Source organism: Cupressus sempervirens, chromosome 3, assembly GCF_028749045.1.
Source record: "Cupressus sempervirens isolate cs-2001-9-10 chromosome 3, ASM2874904v1, whole genome shotgun sequence".
NCBI lineage: Eukaryota > Viridiplantae > Streptophyta > Pinopsida > Cupressales > Cupressaceae > Cupressus > Cupressus sempervirens.
The window spans coordinates 462,004,413-462,019,793 of record NC_143120.1 but is presented as its reverse complement, the minus strand read 5'-3'; the positions used below and the strand labels follow the sequence as shown (position 1 = coordinate 462,019,793).

Below are 15,381 nucleotides of genomic sequence, written 5' to 3'. Positions count from 1 at the left end.
CCTCACAATCCCTCTCTGTGTCGGCAACTGGTCCTAAGAGATGCGAGAATTCTCATATAGTGTAGGCAATAATTCATCTGCATAAACAACATTTATTGTGTCCAATCCTTCTACCAAATCACGTGGATGAACACAAACACAGGGAGAGATAGAGGGAGGACACAAACACACACATATTTAGCGGCTAAGTCACAAGGTTCAAGTTTGAGTTCGAGTTCGACAATTATGAAGTTCGGATGAACTTGACAATAAATTCAATTCGACAATAAATTTGTCTTACATAATTTTTCAAAAATATATAATATATATGATCACAATTTCTAACAATGGGACAAAAAATAACTTTGTACAAATGATTGCAAGTATGATTTTTTTTTACTTTTCTTTGCTAACAAATAGAATTAAAATAAAAAATAATAATCATTTTATTTATTCTTGACTAACAAAATAAAACTGTGAATATTCAAGAATAAAAAATAGTAATAATGTAGTCTAATTATAAATAAATTAAATCATAAATATTAATACTTTACTCATTATAATCCTTGTGTTTCACTAATTAAATAAGATTAAAAAATTTTACATCAAATTCCAATTCCAATTCGAAAATGAACAACCAAACGCAAGAAAAAGATATTCCCAGTCATATTCCGTTCCAATTTCAATTTCTAAATTGGCAACCAAACGCAGAATATGGATTTGAAAATTCATCTTCTGTGTCAACCAAACGGTCCAACTATCTTCCTAAAATACATAACCAAGTTTTCGAAAACCTGGTTATCAGATAACTTGGTTATGAGAGAAATTCATCTTCCCCAACCAAACGGAGCCTTAGAAGTGCAATCCTTTGGCCGTTTTTTGAAAAGCATTAAATTTTAAAATTTACCTTTTAAGTCAAATAGTCAATGCGTCCAGTGTAAGATTCATTTACCATTCACTGTATAATCTTTCCTGGTAAGTGCAGAGAACTAAAGAGTGTTCAAAACAATTCTAAGAGCAAGTGCCTCTCTAAAAACCCTCCCGCCAATTACTGGCAGATCAATTCCCCTTGAAACAAGATGTTCTGTTATTCTAGAAAAAAAGCAATTATATTCAAGATTTAAAAAAAAAAGACATCATCAAATCTTGTTGAATGCATGACTTCAAAATCAAGATTGTGGCCAGGACAGATTTTGGACAAAAGAATACTCCTCAAAAATTGAAAAAAAAAAAAAATTCTGAAAAATCCTAAAACCACCAAATGAGGTCAATACTGAAAACTATTAAGATTTAACGGTCATCATATTCTTAAACTCAGAGAAATCTATGAAGCCGTCCAAATTGTCATCGAATCTACATATCATTCTCTCACAATCCTCCAAATAATGCACACCTTGCTCTAACAATCCCAAATTACTGAGCACTAGTTGAAGCTCAGAAGAGGAAATATACCCATCTTCATTCAAATCATAAACTTTGAATGCCTCCATTAAAGCTGAACTCTGACTCTCTTCCAAATCAAGAGATTGGTAAAGCCCAACAAATTCATCAAATGTTAAACTATCATGATCAATTCTTCCTTTGTAAGTTGAATCCCAAGTTTATTGAGAAAGCAATTGATTTCATGCAAAGTGAGCCTCCCATCGCCATTTTCGTCCATAGAATCAAACATTCTGCTAACTTCATTGGGAACAGATGAAAGTGCCATGTTGTGCTTTTGTTTTGTATATAAACTTAATTCAGTAAAATTGCTGATCTTGTGTTTTGAAGGGATTCAACGTATATATATATATATACTCACAAAATGTAGGAGGGCTATAAGATTTCCGGGTGTGTGGAAAGAGGAGGAAAATCAAAGTCTAATGTGGGGAGTTAATCTAGAAGAAGTAGAAGCTTCCGGATATAAGTAAGGGGTTCTGAATGATTCCCCATACAAATCAATTGGTACCATTTCCCTGGTTTTGTTTCAACGCATAAACAGCAAACTAAAACATGGCAGTGGGAATTTCTTAGTGATTGCAAGGAAAAAAGGGAATAACTAAAGCGGCGGAGAAAGTCAGGATTACGTGTGTAAATAAAAATGAGGTTTTTTCAATGTGAGGGGTTGAATTTGATGGCTTTGCTTGGAGATTTTTAAAAATTAAAAAACATTGGAAATTATTTTGAATTAGCTATCTAGACTGGTGACTTTAAGCGAGTAAATTGGACATTATATAATTTAGGACTAGTTTAGTTGCTAGAATAAGAATTGAGTATTGAAATTTGTTAGTCCAGATTCATTTGGTTCAACAAAACTAAGAGTGGAATTTAAATTGAAATTTGAGGTTTCTGATTGTTTTTAGCCCCACATTTGCATTGCCGTGACTTCAACACTGAAGCACCAAACATCCGATCGAAACATAGATTTGATCATTCCAAATGACATTGACCTGTCTGTTTTGAAGAACCGATCACATTGCTTCCCAATGAAAAGTGATATCGTTGCAGTGATGAAATGTGTTAAGAAGAAGAATCCCAGTGTTCGAACAAGGGCGATTGTAAAGGAAGTGTTTTGAGATGTGTTAAGAGCATTACAAAGAAAGCCGCAAGTAACCCGTATAGAGCGAGGAACTCCATTGACAGATTGGAGAAAATCGACAAATCTGCAGACGAAGGTTCCTCTCTGTAAGTGACACATTTGCCTTTTCATAGCACCTCACAACTGAAAACAATAACACGACCATGACAGACAAAGTGATATCGTATTCCCAGCAGATTTGAAAAATTGTTAAAAATTGTGAAAGTCAAAATGAGAATTGATCCAGGATCGTTTATGTAGAGGAGTAGCAAATGTTTATTTTGGGCTAAAATGAAAATTCACATTCCTATTCTCAATTCTGGTTTAGCACACTCAAACTGAAGATTCAAAATTTTAAGAATTTACAGAGAATTCAAAATTTTAGAAATTTACAGAAGTTTATATGTTAATTTATTTAGCGAAACCTACCTTTCCAATGAGAAGCTGCCCGCTCTTAGTGTGAGGGCTGCCAGGGAGAAACAACATGGTGAATGAGGGAAACCATTTAACTTTCAGACACTCAGGTGCAGTGAATCCCAATGTTGATAGGGGAAGAAATCTAGTAGTCTTTGGGGTTTAATGATTGATACTGTATCATTATATAGTTATAGATCCTTTCAATTACGGCTTCTAAAAATTTCAAAAAATAATAACTCATGTATTCATAGTCAATAACACAAGTACTCCTCCTCCTTATGGAGTTCTGAAAATTAACACTGATGGTTCTTCCCGAGGGAATCCAGGCCCTACTGGTATTTGAGTGGCTCGCTGTAGTTTTGATGATGTTAAATTCTTTTTCTCAGTTCATAAGGGTGATTTCACTAACAATCTTATGGAAGCTCAGGCTATTTTATATGCGGTGGAACAGTGTTGTTTGCGGGGATGGTATAAGATTATCTGTGAGTCTGATTCCCAGGTGGTGGTGAACTTGCTTTCTTCGTAGGGGCTTGACAATGTTAGTTGGCAGCTGGCCACTGTTGTTAATCAGATTATTCTCTTTTCTACCTCTTTTCAATTCATTAGGTTCACATATATTCCTCGTGAATGGAATAGAGCTGCTGATTGTTTAGGCAAATGGGCTTCTAGTCATGATCCGGGTTGGAATATTATGGATAGGAGGCAACTTTCCTTTGAGATGGTGCAAGAATTTGAGATCTTGTTGCTCAGGATTGAGCTCCTTGTTGAGCTCTCCTTGTTGTATTCCTTTCTGTCTTAATAAATTTTTACCCCTCTTTTTCCAAAAAAAAACACAAGTACTAATAGCCGATTGCACATGTATGATCATTTTTTAGCTTTCTTGGTTGCTGATTGATCCATTTGTATGAAAAGTATTAAGAGTTCTAGTGTGCAAAATTAATCTGAACAGTTACTAGATCTCTTCCCCTACTTCAAAAACCCCCTACATAGACTTGATTCTTGGCACTGCCATTGTTGCTGACTCTTTTTCTTTTGAGAAATGCTGTGAGCCTTTCTGCCACATCAATTAATCCTATGAGTCTTACAATTTGAGGTCACTGATTAAGCACATTTTTGCTCAGAATTTTCTAGATTTGTGCTGCAATTTGAGGACATGGTTCAGCACATCTTATGTTCAGAATTATCTATGCGGTGCAATTTGAGGGCAGTGCTTTAGCACATTTTGCGCTCAGAATTTTCTAGATTATGCTTGTAAATCAGATGTATGATGTTGCCCCTCATTTCAATTTTTAGTTTTTTTTCTTTTCAAAATTATAATTTCTTCCTTACTCTTGTATAGCTAACAACCAATAAGAACAATGAGAATTAATTTTCTTCAGATTTTGAAAAAATATTAGCTATAGAAGATAGAAATATGTAACAAAAATTCCCCAACTCCATTGATGGAATTAAATAACAGTTTGCATTAAACAGATACGTTAATAACAAAAAATAACAAACAAATAAGAATTAACTTGGCTGAAAATTACTATCCTGAAAATCCTTTTCAAGATAATTTTGTATTCTTAGCTACAACCTCTAAAATACAAACAGTTTGTTTGTCATCAGAGGTATAAATAGTAGAATTTAATCTGTGTACACCAATACATGAGTAACAACTCATTATACACAAAATCTGAAATCCCCTGATTCTCCTTATTCAAGGATTGATGACCATCATTTTCTTAAACTCAGAGAAGTCAATGAAGCCATCCAAATTCTGGTCATATCTGCATATCATTTTCTGGCAATCCTCCAAATAATGCCCAGCTTTCCCTAACAATCCCAAATTACACAAAACTTGTTGAAGTTCGGAAGAAGAAATATAACCGTCTTCATTCAAATCGTAGGCTTTGAATGCCTCCATTAAAGATGATTCCTGCAATTCTTCATTTCTAGTACTTCTGCTCTCATCCAGATCAAGTGATTGGTAAAGCCCAACAAATTCATCAGATGTTAAGCTATCATCATCATCTTTGCTCTGGGAAACACCCATCACCAAACACTTTAATTCGTCCTCTGTGAGTTGTATTCCAAGCTTATTGAGAAAGCACTTGATTTCATGCAAAGTGAGGATTCCATCGCCATTTTCGTCCATAGAATCAAACATTCTCCGAATTTCATTGGGAACAGATGAATGTGCCATGTTGTGATTTTTGTAAAGGTTATAACATGAATTCTGTAAAATTGCTGATCTTGTATTGGCCGTGGATTCAACGTGTATATATAAACACATCCAGAAATAACAGTGTTGAATGTCCAGAATAATCCAGAGCAACCATCTAGAGGTTTCCAGATCGTCAATCTTATCCGGATTGACAAACTCTCTAATTTTACATTTATGAGAAATTTCGAGGCAAGTGCCAGGAAAAAATGGACAAGTTACAAAAGCGAAGCGACGATGAGCAGGATCCACGTGTGACGTCACGGCTCAAGTTTCTTCAAATATTTTTTACTTTATTTATTCTATAAGAAATTTTCAGGTGGTTCCTTTGGGACGCCCTTAAGTTTCATACAAAATGTAGGGTTGACTAGTTTTCAAAAAATTAAAAATAAAATAATATTTTTTTCTAAATTTTCAACATCAATTGTTCATGATATATATAGGGGAAACGAGTCGTGATCTTTCTTCCTAATTATCGTCCACATAAATCAGAGACATGCACACAAACATGCCAAATAAATAACCATGAACATCAATAGTCCTTTTTTTTCATTGTTTAGTTTTCTTGATTGTTGATTGATCCATTTGTCCAAAAAGTACTATAACGAGCTATTGAGGGGTCGTAGTGATGGGTATTGGGTGAACATTTTAAAATAACACTTTTAGACCACCTCACGCTCTACAAGATCTACACAGAGCTCCATAAATGCAGGAAAGTTGAAAGGTTAGCTTTAAGCTCTGCACTCACCTACGAAGGTCCATAGAAAAAATCAACAAATTTCGACACATGGATTAGGAAATGTAGGTGCATGAAGTTAGCCTGGGCGGCTATTGAGTTGGAATTTGTTTTTTTGATTTTTTTTCAAGTATTTTAGTCTTTTGTGTATTTTTTGTTAGGAGCTTACCTCATATCGTTCTTACTACTACAAATAATGTATACGATGGCAAAGTAAAGTGACTGAGAGCCAAGACCACCTTTGATGTCATTTATTAAGACTATCTAATATTTGGATAAAACTATGTGATGACATAAAATTTGATGTGGACAAACATTTCATATTGTATAGTAGAATCCAACTTAACATCCAAATCCTTGAAGTTGATGTTTCTTGAGAGAATGATCTTGGCCTTATTGGCATTATGGAACATGAAGATGATTTGGTATGTATTAGAATCATAAATATCGCTTAGACTATTAGTATAATTTCAAATCAAACATTGATATGCTAAGTAATCACTAGGGAAGGAAATGTACTTTAATTATAGTAGAAACTACTTTAATTATAGTAGAAACTACTTTAATTATAGTAAAAATTACTTTAGAAATAATAGTATATTGATTTTCGAACTATTATATATATTTTTATAATTATGGTAGAAATAATTTTTTAAATTTATAATTAACAAATAGTAATCATATGGATAAATTAATATAGTTAAAATTTTAAGAGTGAAAATCTAATTATAGTTCTAAAAGATATTATGTGTCTAATCGATTGAAGCTTAGATTATTTATTATTCATTTTATTATTATTATTATGTGTTAATCTCAAGTAGATTCAAACCTAAGACCTCCTCAAAGAGAAACTCGCAATTTATTGATCCATTATTATTATTATAGTTATTATTATTTTATTATTTATAATTTATAATTAATTTAGATATTTATTTAGTCTATAGACTATTTGTGAGAACTTTGTTCTCGGAAATTGAATTTTTGACGAAAAAGTTGTTAGTTGGCTGGAAAAGTTGTTAATTTGGCTAGAAAATTGTAAATCCTTCCTTGTTTTTATCTCACTCCACTTTTAGCTCTTGTTTTGATATTTATTAGTTGTTATTTCCACTTTTGATCTCCACATTAGCTTTGTGATCTCTATTTATTTAAGTTTTGATTTTTAAATTTGATTTAGATTTTTGTTTTTAAATTATTTTAATATTAATTAATTTTTTTTAAATATTATTTTTTAATTTCTATAATTTATTTAATCAGAATATTTGTTAGAGGTTGTTATTTTTCATATTATTTTTTTGTATATCTCTTATTAATTTTTCAAATGATTTTTTTTTCATATTTGATATATTGAATTTAAATAAAATAATATTTATTAATCTATTTAAAATATTTTAGTAAATAGTATGTTATTTAAATTAAAAATTATTAATAATCTAATTTGTTCACATAAGATTATATTTTAAATGTCCACTTTTAACTATTATTTTTCTTTACCTATTTATTTAAAAAATAATTACTTGATCTGTACATTAGCTCATATTGTGATCTCTATTTATTTAATTTTTGATTTTTAAAATTGATTTAGGTTTTAGTTCTTAAATTATTTATATTAGTTTAGTTTTTCTTTAAATATTGTTTTTATTTTTTCGTATTTCTCTTATTAATTTTTCATAATAGGTTTTTTGATGGGGTTTTTTTAAATGATTATTTTTTTCGTATTTGATAAATTGAATGTAGAAAAATAATATTTATTAATCTATTTAAATATTTTAATAAAGATTATGTTATTTAAATTGAAAATTATTAATAATCTAATTTATTCACATAAGATTATAATTTTAAAAATAATTTTATTATCGAGCACTATCAGCTTATCGTCGGAAGCACAAAAGCTTGCAACTGCTAGTTTTAATTTAATTTATATTATTTCTTAATCTTAATTTATTTAGCCGATAGGCTATTTGTGGGAACTTTGTTCCTAGAAATTGAATTTTTGATGGAAAAGTTGTTAGTTTGGTTGGAAAATTGTAAATCCTCCTCATTAATTATTTATCGGCCTTTTTAAAAATTTTATTTATTTATTTATCTCACTCCACTTTTAACTCTTGTTTTAATATTTATTAGTTGTTATATCCATTTTAAACTATTGCTTTTCTTTTTCTATTTATTTAAAAAAAAAATTATTTGTGATCTTAGCCTCTATTTATTTAACTTTTAATTTTAAAAATTGATTTAGATTTATATTTTTTAATTATTTTAGTTTTTTCTTTAATTATTATTTTTAGCTTCTATAATTTATTTAGTCAATAGAATATTTGTTAGAGTCATTATTATTTTTTCATCTTTTTTTTTTTTTTTTGTATATCTCTTATTAATTTTTCATACTAGATTATTTATTGGAGTTTTTTAAATGATTATTTTTTCATATTTGATAAATTAAATTTAAATAATTAATATTTATTAATCTATTTAAAATATTTTAGTAAATATTATATTTTTAAATTGAAAATTATTAATAATCTAATTTGTTCAAATAAGATTATATTTTAAATCTCCACTTTTAACTATTGTTTTTCTTTTCCTATTTTTTAAAAAAAAATTACTTTTCCAATGTTGTGGTCTCTATTTATTTAACTTTTAATTTTTAAAATTGTTTTAGATTCTGGTCTCTAAATCATTTTAATTTATTTTATTTATAAATATTATTTTTTAGTTTCTATAATTTATTTAGTCAATCAAATATTTGTTAAGACGTCGTTATTTTTCATATTTCTCTTATTAATTTTTCATAATATAGTTTTTGATGAGGGGTTTTTTAATGATTCTTTTTTCATATTTGATAAATTGAATTTAAATAAATAATATTTATTAATCTATTTAAAAGATTTTAGTAAATATTATCTTATTTAAATGAAAATTATTAATAATCTAATTTGTTCACATAAGATTATATTTTAAAAAATAATTTTATTATCAAGCGCCTATTGACTTATTGTTGTAAGCACGAAAGCATGCAACTGCTACTTTATTAATATATTTAAAACAATATATGATCAATAAAATTTATATTTAAAAAATAATTTAAATGTGTAAATAAAATAATGTGATTCTAAAAAATAATAAAATTATATATTTACAATATTTTTAATTACATAATAATATTTTTATAATATATTATAAACTATAACGAGTTCATTTTTTTTTAATTAAATTTTTTAATATATAATTTTTATTAAAATGTTAACAAAATATGGATGTAATAATTTTGTTGAAATTATACTCAATATGGGAGGAGTAATACAACTATTGACAATAAGACTATTGTCGTGAAATAATTTAGCTAATCAAATCATCAATAATTATTTTTTCAATATTATAAACTCATTTTTTTAAATGTACATCAAATTTTGTTGTTTTCTTTATATGTGATTTAAATGCTTATAACTATTATTTTGACCTTGAGAAATGCTATGATGAACATTGTTGAATTTGTTAAGGATGCATAGATCACAAAGTGGTCATTCTGAGTTGATGTTGATACATAATTCCTATTTCTATATTAATCGTTGGCTTTTGGTGAGTATGTGAAGCCCGAAGATTTCATGATCATTCACCTTCTCTCTTCTCCCCATTTCGTGGCTATATATGGTTCTATAAATGGTTGTGTACATGCCATGAATTGGATGTATTGTAAATAAGATTAGTATACAAATTCCCTACTTTAAGAGTTGATATAGGAGAATTTTTCGAGCCACTATAAATTTGTTGTGTTTTTGTTTATGTGTCATGTCCTCTTTTTCAATTTTTGTTTTAAATATGTTTATTAGTTATATCTGCTCGATTAAAACTTACAATTGTAGCATAGCTTGGTTGAAACCAAGGAGCAAATATGGAATTTATAAGGTTTCTCTTATTTTTACTACAATAGAAATTGTAGTGAATTATTGGTTGCTCGACACAAGAATACCATTTCACACTACCCTAGATAGGGAGCTTTTTCAAAACCTTTCAAAGCATCAATTTTAGTAAGGCATTTCTTGCTCATGATAAAATTCTTAATGTTGTTGGTAAATGAGACATTTGGTTGAAACTATCCAATGAAAGTAGCTATGACTTTTATAAGATGTTATGCATGTCCCTTAGCTTTAAAATAATTCTATTTCAGTTGGGCAATTTTTTTCTCAAGGATTTAATGTTAGGTTGAAATCTAGTGAATGGAAAGTAATGAAAGGGTTGTTAGTAATTGCAAAAAAGAAGCAAATTAAACACTTTATACCTAATAGAGAGTCAAAATCAAGTGAGAGTTATTCACAACAATAACACAATGATTTGGTGTAAAATTTCTAAGAATCCATCTCATAATTAGTTAAAACATAAGGTGAGAAATGGGGAAATAACCTTTAGAAATGATAATGCTAAAAATCACAATTGCAATTTCATATTTAAGAATTTTGAAGGAATAGTATATGATAAGGAAAGAGTTACCATTGATGTTCAATCTGGAATTACATCGATGAAAATTGTTAGAGTTTTAGGTGACTCTACAACACCCCCAAGATCAAATGAAAGACCAAGATAACTTCTACAAGAGGTTGGCAAGACAATTGCATGAAGATGCAAGAATGCTATTATTGATAATGGACTTGATTGACATCCAATGGATTGATCTAAAATGTACATAGTAGGCCTCCTTATATAGGGAGACAATAAGAGACAATGATAAGGAGAAGATAAGCTATCACCCACACAAGGTGGAATCACATGTCCACCAAAGGTGGATCATCCTGCATTATGCAATGAAGTATGTGTGATGATGAGGATGATAATGTCCTAAGTACATTAAAGGTGGAATGAGATAACAACTATGACCACCTAGAGTGGAATTCTCCTACACCATATGTCTAATTGAGGTGCAAACTCCTAACTATCCCAATCACAAACTACTATGCAATGCATTATCCTAAGTAATCTTAAGTAAGTGTAATTAGTGAATATTTAATTACACCAACAAAAATAGATGAGAATATTGTTGAATATTTTTTCACTAAAACATAAATAGATGGTTTAAATCATAGCAACAATATGAAGTTGTGTTCTGCATCCTTAGAACATAAACATAAATTGGAACACCTAACATCCATGAAGGAAAACAAAAAACTCTAAAAAGATCTTGAAGCGTTCAATGATATGCATAAACCTATAGTTTTTCTCTTGATGAAAGGCTCCAATCTAAGACAAATTGAGGATGAAATCAAGAATTATGTTGATACTTTTGATAATGACAAAATTTTAGAATAACAAAAGCTCATAACTGGTCGTCTTAATAGTAATCAACATTTTGCTACAAAGAATCTAACAAAAGTGAAGCATAGTGAAGTTATTTTTTCTAGTAGACTAAGGCGAAGCAACAATTCTCTAGTATACAACCCAAGTTTGTTGTAGGAACAAACTTGTTGAGGTGTCTAATGTACAAAGGATGGATTTTTTTGTATTTTACAAGACCATGTTGGTCAAAGCTGATACTAACCATGTTGATTTAGAGCTTGTACAATCCAAAGGAGCAAGTTCTCACATCAATGATTTTGATGTAAAGAATTCTACCCAAGTGAATGGAAAGGAGAAAAGACATATAGGGAGATGAAAAATCATCTAAGAAAGGATGAAATTAGCCATATTAGAATGGTTGGTGGACATTTGATTCTTTGGGATGAATATCATGTTGGAGATTTCTTGCCATATTTAGAGACCAAAAATCAGATCCTTGAAACCCCATTAGTTTTCTAAGTTTGAACTGAAATTCATAGAGAAGCCACATGAAGACAAATACCCTTTTCTTGCGAGTGATGGATTAAGGCATGTGCATTTGACAACTAAGAAATTTGAGGTTAGGAATGTTTATAATCCAACTTTAGTCTTATATGGTGAGGGTTGTATAGATGTTTGGGAGAGTTTTTCTATCAGTAAAGACAAGGAAGATGTTGACCTTATTTGTCCTTGATGATGTAACAATTGAATTTGTGATTTGGCCTTGCTAAGTTGGCATGTAAGGAATTTATAAAAGTTGAGAAGTATTAAAAGACAAGTTGTAACATGGGTTATTAAATTGTAACCAAGGCTAAGTTACTTGGAAAATAGAACACTACATCATGTGAATAATCACATTGGTGAATAATGGAACACTATGTGGTACATTTTATAGCTACACCATATTGCTATTTTTTGAACAATAATATTAAGATATGTTTTTATGTAAAGTTTTGGTTTTGGCAAAAAAACACAGTTTTGGGTTGTTTGCCTTAGCTAAGGGTAATTATGGAGATAGATGCAAGATGCTAATAGTTTGGTTTAAATGCAAAATAGCTCCAATGAAAAATAATAATTTCAGTTGTAATTTTTTTTTTTTGTAATTTCTTCCTTTGATATAGAAAGGTAGGCATGCATGTAATTCAAGTTGTGTATGTGTCTACGTTTTTATATAAAAGGGTTGTACTTGTATTAGATTCATTAAATATCCTACAATCACTATTGATCTAATGATTGCAAAGTATTAGATGTACTTATGATCTACCATTACTGGTTTGAATACTATACTAGTTGTATTATGTGAAGAAGGGTTGGTGCACCTCACAGTAGGTGTTGCTAAACAAATTTTAGAGTCAATGTTCATTGAATCAATACAAGATACAATTTATCAGAGTGAGTTTTTTTCCTATGAAATAATAAGTTTGGTTTTGAGGGTTTAGCACTTTACACAAAATAATGTGTTATGGTGATCTCTTATTGTGTCTCATTTAGATGTTCATGCATTCTCTGATACTTAGCATATTTTTTATATTTTTTGAATATCTTGCTACAAGTTCTTTCCTTGTCAAATTATTTATATATGTGATTCTATCATGCTAGGATATAAATTTCAAATGTTATTTGACTAAAACAGTTTTGGTCTTAAAGCAATGTGTTGCATCACCATATTAAGATGTAACAAAATCTTGTTTTGTATTATCATATGAAATTGTGAATTAAATTAAATCAAGGCTAATTTTATTTGAGTCACACTTTAATTCATCCACCAACCCCTCTTAGACTATATTAACTTCTAACAAGTGGTATCAGAGTGTAGGTCTTTGCATTAAAGTCTACCTTGGGGATTGTTCATGGACTTTGGAAGTGACAAAGCTTAGATAAAAGGTGCCCCACTTACTAGAGCTCCTCTTTTTTGATGGCTCTGATTATGTGACTTTGTTCCTAAATTCTCTTGATGTCATGATGTGGGAAATTCTAACAAATAAATAGAAATTATTTCCTCATGTATACCCACTAACCCAACAACTAAAACTAGGTATGACCTTGACAAAAAAATGAAAATTTTACTATTTTGTGTGGGCTATCTAAAGATGTCTTTGTAAAGGTTATGAAGTGCAAATCTGCAAATGATGTTTGGAACAATTTATCAAGGATATACCAATAAAACGTGAAAACTCATAACACTAAAGACTCAATTTGGTGCATTAAAAATGAATGATGGTGAAACAACAAAAAAATGTTTGTTGGGTCTTGGTGAAACAATCAAAGAACATGATGTTGTTTCTAAAGATGTGAGAACTCTATTTCCTAAATTTGATACTAAAATACCTACTTTAGCAGAGAAAAATAAATTTTCTACAATGACCTTGCATAAATTACAAGGTGCCCTCACAACTTATGAGATAAGGATTGGAAGCAAAGCTTCTACTTATAAGGAAAATTGGTGTAGGAGCACCTTGGGAAGGGAAAACCCCTAATACAATTTTTGCTTGTAAATGGTCTAGCCAAAGATTTGGTGAATAAGGACTAAGGATGAAGTCCCATGGTATGTTTAGAACGTGTGGTTAAGTAGGATTTAAGTTTGAGTCAAGTTTTTAGCAATTAGGTCCTAATAAGCCTAGAAATGTAAAATATGGAAAAATTTCTTAAATGGGGCAATAAGTGTTTAGGAAAGGTCCTAGATGTTTTAGGATCATTTTATAATGTTTGAAACCAAACTGGATAAGTTTTGAGGGCTAAGATGCAAAATTGTCAAAACTTGTCAAAGTTGCTCATTGACAACTTTTTGCACTTTGGTGGAAAGGGAATAATATGAACCTAAAATTATACTTAAGGGTCAAGGTAGTTAGGGAAGGATATTTAAACAAGAAATAACTCCTTTAGAAGGGATTGATTATGCCATTATATAGTCAATTGATGTAAGGAGGAGTAATTGTTGATAGAAAACATGGTTTTTTAAGGATTGCTTGAAGAAATTGATTGATTTTCTTACTATTTTGGATGGATTAGATGCTTGTGATCATGTGATAATTTTTTTCCAATATTTTTTTGATCATTAGCATTCATTTGATTAGGTTTTCAAAATTATCTAGTTTCATTCTTTCTACTAGTTGGTTTAAGTAGACAACACTAAAATGCATAAAACTTGAGTTCCCACATTTGAAAACCTATCACCTTTGGGAATCAAGTAATGGACTATGTAAATTATGTAAATATCAATTTTTATGGTTGTGGAAGTTAGTTTTCTATAATTGCAAGCGAGCCCTAGGCAAGCTAGTGAGACAAGGTGCAATGATGCTTGCAAGTGATTTCTCGTATGAACAATGGATTGGTATTTTCCAATCTTGATTAGGAAATGGTGGATTAGGGTATCAACTATCCACATTCTAGAGGAGAAGGTCTGATGCATAGCTTAGACCATTTTATAAGTGAGATTATTGTCATTGCCCTTGAAACCCTCAAAATAGGAGTTTTCTGGAAATGTACTGTACAGACACCATGGAGGCCTCAGACCTTGAAAATCCTTGAGCCTAGGTCACTTGGATACAAATTATAGAAGTCATCAATAGGCATTGTTAAGAGATTTTACAAGTTATTGAAGATTCCTCATTTCTAGGAGGGCTAACACGGACTCTTAGGGCTACAAGGACAAACAAAGCAATAATGGGTTGTGGGTGTGTGAAACCTAGAAAGATGGTGTAGAATGACATAAAATGTGTCAAGAAGCTCAAGAGGAAGGTTTAAATTTTATTTTGACCTATTGGTAGAATTTGGTGGAGTTTTGGCTTGTTAAGCCAAAAAGGTGCATAGTTGGGGTTTTCAGAGTTAGAGGGGTGAAACTTGAATTGATTGGGGAGTTTCTTGGGAGAAGGGGATTATGAGAGAATCCTTTATGTTAGGGTTAGATAAGAGACCCTATGAATTCTAAGAGATAGCCTTGGTAGAGCAAAGAGGCTCTAAAAAGAAGAAGCTCCCCATCAAAGTGCCATCAAAGCCATAAGATTAAGGCTTGTAGTGGTATGATGTTTCTTATTGAATCAAGTGGGTTTACAAAGATGGTGAACAATGCAAAATTGGCTAAGGAGGTAGATGATTAGAAGAAGATCATGGATGAGAAGACTAGGCTATAGAAGAGATGAAAAAAAAATTGAATGAAATGGAAGAGGAAGCTCTAGCAAAGGAAGATGA

At 30.3% G+C, this 15,381-nt stretch overlaps 2 pseudogenes; both read right to left on the bottom strand.

Moving 5' to 3' along the window:
- Positions 1–956: 956 nt before the first annotated feature.
- LOC149567113 (calmodulin-like protein 3 pseudogene) lies at positions 957–1,716 on the bottom strand (annotated as a pseudogene).
- Positions 1,717–4,467: 2,751 nt separating this feature from the next.
- LOC149567112 (calmodulin-like protein 2 pseudogene) lies at positions 4,468–5,215 on the bottom strand (annotated as a pseudogene).
- Positions 5,216–15,381: the final 10,166 nt, after the last annotated feature.